This window comes from Spinacia oleracea, chromosome 6 (assembly GCF_020520425.1).
Source record: "Spinacia oleracea cultivar Varoflay chromosome 6, BTI_SOV_V1, whole genome shotgun sequence".
Lineage (NCBI taxonomy): Eukaryota > Viridiplantae > Streptophyta > Magnoliopsida > Caryophyllales > Amaranthaceae > Spinacia > Spinacia oleracea.
In genome coordinates, this window is record NC_079492.1 from 19,776,650 (window position 1) to 19,786,667 (window position 10,018).

General features: G+C 38.6%; 1 pseudogene; it reads right to left on the bottom strand.

Moving 5' to 3' along the window:
- Positions 1 to 1,918: 1,918 nt before the first annotated feature.
- Positions 1,919 to 8,722, bottom strand: LOC110778434 (23 kDa jasmonate-induced protein-like; annotated as a pseudogene).
- Positions 8,723 to 10,018: the final 1,296 nt, after the last annotated feature.

The window sequence follows — 10,018 nt, forward strand, 5'->3', positions numbered from 1 at the left end:
CCTTGAGCCGCCCTCGGGCTTGCTCTGGGCATTTTTTGTGTCTCTCGGATCCGACGATCCCTTCAACCTTGCAGCGGCTTTGTTGAACTCTTCGGTTCTGATGAACGCATCAGCCATTTGGAGCACGTCGGCTATTTTGGAGGGGTTTTTCATCGAGAGCTTGTCACGGAATTTCCCTTCCTGGAGCGCGTGCTTCAAGGCGAAGATGGCCACGTCTGGCTGCAAGTTTGGTATGTTTGTTGATTCCTTCATGAATCTGGCCATGATCTCTCTTAGACTTTCGTCTCTTTCTTGTTGGATTGAGGTCAGTTCTGCTGTGGTTCGCTCGGGGCGATTGTTGCTTACGAACTGTGTGCAGAATCTCTTTTTCAGCTTTTTCCAGCTCTTGATCGATCCCTTCGGCAGCGATCTAAACCACTCTCCCGCCACTCCGGTTAGCGTGGTTGGGAAATATTTACACCAACATGCTTCGGAGTAGGGACTCAAGAATATTTGCTGCTCGTAGGAGATGACATGATCCCTCGGATCTGTGATTCCGCTATATGTCAGGTGTGCTGGCAGTCTTACCTTCGGTATTTCTTCCATGATCAGCTCGTCCGAGAAAGGGGATGACGTGGGAGTCATGATTCTTTTCCCGAGTCTAGCCCTGATGCCTTCGTTCGCCGAGGTTCTGTGATTAGAACGTTCGGGCGTACGATGGGGGCTAGGGGTTCGATCATGCCTCCTGTCTCTTCTTCTTTCTCGGCTACTGACCTCGGGTCGTTCGCCAGATCTGCTTGATTCGCCTACCCCGAGTCTCGTATGGATCGAGGGTCTTAACCTTGAGTGGACCGAGGGCCTCAACCTGCTGAGCACCGAACTTCGGATCCGAGTGTTATGAGTAGTTGATTCGCTTTGGAGAGCTATTGGAGTAGGCGATGGTCTTGCAAACCAATCTGGTTGTTGTTGTGCCCTTTTTTGGGTGTCCCACGTGCTTTCCATCCATCTCGACGTCAAGTGTGTTCCTGTCAAGGGAAGGAGCTCTCGTTCGGGTCTGGACACTTCTACACTGGGTGGCTCGTTCAGCCTTCGCTTGGTCCTCCTCTCTTCTCTGCGGTCTTTTGCCAATCCTTGCTGCTTCTCGTTGAAGAGGAAGTTTTGCATGATGGTCATGGCCGCAGTCAGCTCTTCCCTAGTTGGAATCGGAGGTCCTGCGTTTGTGGCGGTCGTAGCTCTGCTTGGCTGTGACCTCGCTACCGATTGAGGGTGCTCCTCTTCGTCAGATTCCGAATCTGACCGCACTATCATCTCGTCATCATTGTTGTTGATAACATCATTAACCATTTTGCAGGAAGAGGTGGTTAATGTCTTTCAAAGGCTTTGAAGTGTTGATCCCCACAGACGGCGCCAAATTGTTCCGGTGTTGTAAAGATGGAAACAATGGGCTTCGAATGAAGGCCCTTTCGTATGTGTTGAAGATCTTGCTTGCTTGGATGGGTCGAGTCCGAATTCACCTGCACAAGAGCAAAGTCACTAGCCTCGGGGGTGTTTCCGAGGAAAGCCCCTCCGATGCCTAAGTAAGAACGATGCTCGGATTCTAGAGAGAAGTTCTCTAGAAGAGTAGTCTTAAGGCGATAAAATTGGACGTACCTTGAGGTGTGAGCCTTGGTGGCCTATTTATAGTGTTTGCATAATAAATGCCCATAGGTCATTTATTGCTATTGGGCCTTGGGCCTTAATGGATGGCTGAATAGCCATAGTGGTAAGGTTTGATGCTGTTGTTTAGAGCCATTGGGCTTTGGACTTAGTGGCCCAATTGAATATCAATTGGGAGCCTAAACATTAAGAAACATTGAATTGAAGAGTAGGGAAAATGTAACGACAATACTGATAATCCAACAAATACAATTATTTGAATCGATGGCATGATGATTGTAACTCATGGCTCTGGGCTAAATCTGTGCTTAAGTATCGAAATGAATTCCGGAGAAGTAACGCCACCAATACCTACAGCTGATGTGCAATTTTTGTCTGTTTCATCCACTGTGATTTTCTCAGCCCTTCCTCGCAACCCCTTTATATGAGACCAATATTGGGGAAAATGATCCTTTCCACGGACTTCAGTATATGCCTGCATTTAAGTTTCACAAAATAAACATGTTGACCCTAATTTTGGTTGATGACAAATAGCAAACTTCCTGATTATGTTTCTGTTGTGTCTACAAGTAAAGTGTTCAAGTTCTTGAGAGGAACTAGAGATGGCTGCTGATGTTCCTAAGGTGGAATGCGCAAAGCTAGGAACAACAAGCTGACACGTATCAGAGGAACAACGATGCACACAAGAGTGAAGTTTCCATATGATGAGTTCCCCTGTCCCTTTAGAGGAACTCACATGTTCCAAAGTAGGAACCATTGCAGCTGCTGAGTTGTAGCTCCAGTAAAAGGATAAACACGAAGCTAGGTAGTTAAATACTCTTAGATTTTGTGTAAAATAATAATAGTTATAAGATACGTTATGGAACTATAGGATACTTAATTAAATATTTATTAAGATTTTATCAAATTATTTAGCAGCAAGTTTTAAGGAAAATTACATAAATAAATTATCGTTTTATTTCTTTAAATAAAACCTGATTTTATCTTTAAAATCAAAACAGTTTTACTACTCCTAAAACTTCTCTTAGAATCTGATTTTAGTTTACTAAATATTTTCACAAATCTTTTAGTGGCTGACAAAGTCCAAAACCACGATTTTCTCTAAAGCAGTTTAAAGGGAAGTGGTCTTATTCCCTTGATCCACAAGTTATGGATTGTGGAGACCAAGTAGTGTAGGAGTGTGGGCAGTTGAGATTTGAAGGGAACTAACCCTAAGGATCATCTCTATAAAAAGGGTCGTTTGTTTTCTGATAAAAACACACAAATATCCTACAAGCTTTCTTATCTATCAAACGCTTTCAAAAGAGTTTATAAAAACGATTTGTGTCCTAGCAAAATTCGAGTTCCTAAGTTCCATAAATATCTGAAAAGCTTTCTTATTATCTAGAGTCTTCAAAACAAATTGTAATCTGAGTGAGAGAAGATTGAGTAATCTTGTAAAGGCTTTGAGTTAAAGTCGAGAAAGAGAGAAACAGAAGAGAGTGTAATCAGAGTTGATTACTGTGAGATACTTGAGTTAGAGAGGAACTCAAGTTGTTATATTATTGTAATTGAGGAATTATTTTAAAATGAAAGAGTTTTGAGGTTTTCTCTTCTTGATTAGTGTCAAGAAGTTTCCTCAAATTGAGTAACTTTTGTTTCTGTATTTTTCAGTTCCTTAAATTGCTTTAAAGTTTAAAAGAAACTCACTCAAGTTCCAAATACAATTCACCCCCCCCCCTATTGTGCGTGTTCCTATTAGACTATCAATTGGTATCAGAGCCAGTACTCACTAAAAACACAGGAAACCCTATTTGAGTCTAGTTCATGATAGTATGAATTCACAAGAGAAACTGGAAGAAGGCTACTCCACGCAAAGGCCACCTATGTTCAATGACAAGTTCTACTCATACTGGAAGAACAAAATGGAGATATTCATCAAAGCAGAAAATTACCAAGTTTGGCGTGTGATTGAAGTTGGAGACTTTGAGGTAACAAAGACCAATGCAGAAAACGAGGTAGTTCCTAAACCAATGTCTGAATTCTCTAAAGAAGACTTTGATAAATATGAGATGAATGCTATGGCAGTTAAAATCTTGCATTGTGGACTTGGACCCCATGAACACAATAGGGTCATGGGGTGCAAGAACGCAAAACAGATTTGGGAATTACTACAAGTAACCCACGAAGGAACTAATGAAGTTAAACGTTCCAAAATTGATCTGTTAATGTCTAAATATGAGAGATTTGAAATGCTTCCAAAAGAAACAATTCAAGAGATGTTTACTCGATTTACTTGGTAGAATCATTCCCACAGATGAACAGGTAAGCAAAATACTAAGGAGTATGCCACAAGATGATCGTTGGAGAACAAAGGTCACAACACTGTTTGAGAACAAGGATTTTACAAAATTCAACATTGAACAACTTGCTGGTTCCTTGATGACACATGAACTGCACCTTGGAGCTGCTGTTCCTGAGAGCTCCAGAAACCGAGGACTTGCTCTAAAAGCTGAGGAACTCGATGAGTCTGGACCAGATGAAGAAGAGGCTGCTATGCTGGTCAGAAGGATGAGAAAGCTCTACAGGAACTTCAAACCAGGCAACCAGAAAGGAAGGAACTTTGCAAGGAAAACTGTCAGTTCCAAAACTGAACAAGGTTGCTTCAAATGTGGAGAAACTGATCATCAAATTCGTGAGTGCCCTCAGTGGGAAAACGACAAAGGCAAAGGAAAAGGAAAGGAACAGGTCAAGGAACGCTACAATAAGTCCACCTTCAACAAGCCTAACTTTAAAAAGGCTATGATAGCTGCATGGGGCGAAGCAACTGATTCAAAAGATGATGAGGAACAACCAAATGAAGAAACTGCAAATCTCTGCCTCATGGCAAGAACAGATGGAACTGAACAAGTTCCATCAGATGAAGTAAGTTCCTCCACGCTTCAGTGTCTCTCAAAGTCAAAACTTATTAAATTGTTGCTAGAAACTCTAGATGACTACAAGAAACTAAGTATGCTAAAAGCACAGAGTGATAAAGCAATGGAACTCAGTAAAGACCACATGAATTATCTTAACAATGTTAGATCTGATGTTCAAGGTAGGTTCTTCGAATTGCTAGATAGGAATACCACCATTAATGAGTCATTCGAGAAAATCAGAAATGAAAATATTCTTTTACAAGTGGAACTCAGCCAATATAAAATGTTTAATCTAAGTTTAGACCCAACAAAATCCTTAGAGATTAACATGGGAGTTTTCAATGTCGACTTAGAAAGATTAAACAAAGATCTGGTCACCACAAAGGAATAGAAAGAAAAACTAGAAAGGGAACTAGCCATAGCCAGGGCACAGAAACAACCACCTAAAGTTCCACCCAAGTGGATTGAAAATGCTCAATCTAAGAGAACTGAAGGTCTAGGTTTTTACCATAAAACTAATCATAAGAAAAAGTATGTGGAACTCCCAAGTGTGAAAGTCTGTTTCTCATGTGGAAGTGGAAGTCATGTAAGTACTGAATGTTCCAAGATGAAGGAACTAGATCAAAGAAATATAAATTATGTGAAGCAAAAATGGGTAAAGAAGTCAGAAATTATAGTTGAAAAGGAACTCGAGGAAACCCGAGTTCCTGTAACTAACCTTTAATTTCTTTTCAGGTTCCAGTGAAGGGGAACAGCTCGTGGTACCTCGACAGCGGGTGTTCTAAACACATGACAGGAGACAAATCTAAATTCCTCTCACTAGAAGCCTACAATGGGGGAACTGTGACCTTTGGAGACAACATGAAAGGAGAAATTGTTGGAATTGGAAAAGTTGGAAGGTCAAGTTCCCATGCCACTGAAAATGTATTTTTAGTCGAGGGTTTAATGCACAGTCTACTAAGTATTTCTCAATTTTGCGACTAAGGGAACTCTGTAAGTTTTACTTCTGAAAACTGTCAAATTATCAGCAATAACACTGGGAAGGTTATTTTGGAAGGAACTCGTAAAGGGAACACATATTCTGTGGATCTCAATACGGTTCCAAGGAACAACTTAACCTGCCTTAGTGCCATTGAAGAAGACACTCTCCTATGGCACGGGAGGTTTGGACATGCTAGTTTCTCATTGCTCGACAAACTAAGATCAAAGGAACTGGTTCGAGGACTCCCCTCAATCAAGTTTCTAAATGATAAAGTTTGTGATGCATGTGCAAAAGGCAAGCATGTCCGAAGTTCCTTTAAGCCAAAGAAATTAGTAAGCACATCAAAACCATTGGAACTCATCCATATGGATTTGTGTGGTCCAATGAGAATTCAAAGCAGAAGTGGGAAAAAATATGTTTTAGTTATTGTTGATGATTATTCTAGGTTTACTTGGGTCATATTTCTAACAAGCAAAGATGAAACCTTTGATGAGTTTGTTGCATTTTCAAAGAAAATCCAGAAAACCACAGGTCATCAGTTGATTCACATCAGATCTGATCATGGAACAAAATTTGAGAACTACAAATTCGACGAGTACTGCAAGGAACAAGGTATGGATCACAATTTCTCAGCACCTAGGACTCCACAACAAAATGGAGTTGTAGAGAGGGAAAACAGAACCTTGGAAGACATGGCTAGAACCATGTTAATCTCAAGTTCCTTACCCAGGAACTTCTGGGCTGAGGCAGTCAACACAGCTTGCTATATTGTCAATAGAGTTATGATCCGAGCAATCTTAAACAAAACTCCCTATGAACTACTAAAAGGTATCAAACCGAACATCTCCTACTTTAGAGCTTTTCGTTGTAAATGCTTTGTCCACAATAACGGCAAAAGAAACTTAGGGAAGTTTGATGAAAGAAGCGATGAGGCAGTGTTCCTAGGATATGTCTTAAATAGCAAAGCCTACAGAGTATATAACAAAAGGTCAATGTGTGTAAAGGAAAGTGTACACATAATTTTTGACGAGTCTAACAAATTTGATGCAGCACAGGAACAAGAAAGTTTCGAAATTGGTTTATCTCGTGTTCCAGATAATGATGAAGAGATCCACCCAACCAGACAAACAGCTAAAGGAACAGTCCAGCAGAACCAACAAGTTCCAATTCAAGAGGAACAACCAGAAGATCCAGTCTCAGAAGAACCAGAAATAACATCTGAACCTGAGGAACTCCATGGCATACAACAAGGAACTGAGGCCACAGAAGGAACAGAGGGAGCTGCTACAACACCAGTTGCACAATTCCAACCCAAACCTTGGAAGCACCAGAGTTCCCATCCAATAGAACTCATTATGAGTGATATTAGAAAAGGAACTCAAACGAGGTCTCAACTGAGGAACTTCTGTGCAACTCATGTGTTCCTCTCCATGATTGAACCAAGGAACCACAATGAGGCCTTGGAAGATGCTGACTGGATAATTGCCATGCAAGAAGAGCTGAATGAATTCAAAAGAAACAAGGTATGGCACATGGAACCCAAACCAAAACACCAAAAAGTGATAGGACTGAAATGGGTGTTCCGGAACAAGAAAGATGAACATGCAACAATCATAAGGAACAAGGCAAGGTTGGTTGTTAAAGGTTATAATCAACAAGAAGGTATTGACCTCGAAGAAACTTTTTCTCCTGTTGCTAGACTAGAAGCCATTAGAATTTTAATTGCCTTTGCTGCATTTATGGGTTTTAAACTTTATCAAATGGATGTTAAGTGTGCTTTTTTAAATGGGTTCCTAGAAGAAGATGTATATGTGGAATAACCTCCTGGCTTTGAAATCCCGAATTTCCAAACCACATATACAAGTTAGACAAAGCACTCTATGGAGTCTCACTTAACTGTGGAGACCAACTAGTGTAGGAGTGTGGGCAGTTGAGATTTGAAGGGAACTAACCCTAAGGATCATCTCTATAAAAAGGGTCGTTTGTTTTCTGATAAAAACACACAAATATCCTACAAGCTTTCTTATCTATCAAACGCTTTCAAAAGAGTTTATAAAAACGATTTGTGTCCTAGCAAAATTCGAGTTCCTAAGTTCCATAAATATCTGAAAAGCTTTCTTATTATCTAGAGTCTTCAAAACAAATTGTAATCTGAGTGAGAGAAGATTGAGTAATCTTGTAAAGGCTTTGAGTTAAAGTCGAGAAAGAGAGAAACAGAAGAGAGTGTAATCAGAGTTGATTACTGTGAGATACTTGAGTTAGAGAGGAACTCAAGTTGTTATATTATTGTAATTGAGGAATTATTTTAATTTAAAAGAGTTTTGAGGTTTTCTCTTCTTGATTAGTGTCAAGAAGTTTCCTCAAATTGAGTAACTTTTGTTTCTGTATTTTTCAGTTCCTTAAATTGCTTTAAAGTTCAAAAGAAACTCACTCAAGTTCCAAATACAATTCACCCCCCTCTTGTGCGTATTCCTATTAGACTATCAAAACACCTATTAAATCAAAGAGCTTGTTTGCAATTTGCAAGTAAAGAGAAACAAAGCCAATATTTGGTTAAAAAAGGGTCATGTTCAAATTTAGAGACAACAAAAAGTGAACATCTCCACACAAGTTTTCACACTGATAGACCATATTTGATAACTTTTGTGTAAGCATAATCAAAATTTATAAAGTTCTTGCTAGATTCGCTTGAATATACATACACTCTTTGAAAGTGTTGGCTTAATTAATTATAAATACTGACCGAGTTTTGGAAGTTAGGACCCCAAGGGGTAAACCAAGCAATCATATAGTCACGAACCTCTCCTTTAACATTGTTACCGCGGTACACACGAGCAACTTCAGTGCCTACAGCCTGAGAAGTTGGGTGGGCATGGAGGAAAGCAAGTCACTGACCATTTTGAAAGGATCTGGGAGGTTGTTCATTATATATATAACCAGACCAATCCTTTTCCTCAACAAGTTTAAGAGTATCACCAGTACCATTATACACAAGACATAGTATTGTAACTCCATTACCATATTTTGACTTAAGATTCAATACATGTTGAAGAGCACTTATGTTCTTGTCTTCAGCATGGATTAATCTCATTGCCTCTCTTGCTCTGTCTTCTTGTGTTATCTCATTGCCAATGGGCGTCTTAAGGTTTGATCTTAACAGCTTTTCGATGCGTGATTTTGTAGGCTTACAGTGATGTAGGTGCTGTTGGGAGTTTCAGTAGAAATTGGAGTACAGTAAATAATAACTTGTTGAACAGAGGCGGATATACACATGACACCAACAAAGATGGAGTTACCATAGAAGTTTCTACTGCTACGGGCACTTCTCCGTTATTTATAGCAACAATTAAAACTCCGTTTAGTCCATGAACGTATTATATATCTTGGCACCAGGGCTTTCGTTCGGGGTTTTCCTCTCCAGTCGCCCATTTACATTGTTTTATGAAATACTATTGTAACTTATGTGTACTATTCCTTTGAAAATGAAATAAATTATATATGCAGTAGAATGTTGGAGTCGTCAGTAATAATAATCTTTCGTTTTTTTAACTATTTTTTTTATTTTGTTAGGAAAAACCATTTTATTGTAGTTTATTTTCCTAATTTATATCTATATATATATTATTAAATCTCTAAGATAATGCATGATATATCTACACATGTCATCATTACTTGACAAATTATATAGTGCTATGTGATGTGCACATGTTACACATATTGTTATCTCAAAAGAAAAAAAAATGTTGGTATCAGTGATCGGATTCATGGTCTTACTTATAATTCATTGATGTAAAGTTTTAATCGCCACTCCAATTCATCATGTTATGACATTAAATCAATAAAATAAAAGAATATTTGCTATCAATGTTAACAATTTAATGCCCAATATTTGAGTAACCATTTAGGATAACAAAAAATTATTTAATTTTTCTTTATATAATCAAATCACGTGTAAGAATTTTTTATTTTTTTAAAAAGTTATTCAAACCTTACATGGAATTGTTAAAAAAAATGCAATATAAAATAGGAAAAAAACATTATACTTAGGACTTGTTCTGTTCACCTTATTTCCACTTCTTTCATGAAAAATAAGTTAAGTTAAGTTCATATAAGTTCATATAAGATAAGTTCAGGAAAAATAAGGGTTGGCCAAGTACAATTTATAACTAAAATAAGTTCTAATAAGTTCAGATAAGTTCAGTTAAATTCAGATAAGTTCAGATAAGATAAGTTCAGGAAAAATAAGTGGATATAACGACGTCAAATTTCATCGCTTTAGTTTATTTGTTTTAAAAAAAAACTCCATGTCTTCTCCTCATCATTCCTATTTATCTATCGTTTAATTTTCTCTCCTTAGATACTCCCTCCGTCCCGGAATACTTGATCTGTTTTCCTTATCGGGCCGTCCCTTAATACTTGACATGTTTCTAAAATTGGAAATATTCTAACAATATTATATTATTTATCACTCCACCCCTTAACCCACCTACCCCCTACTCCATAC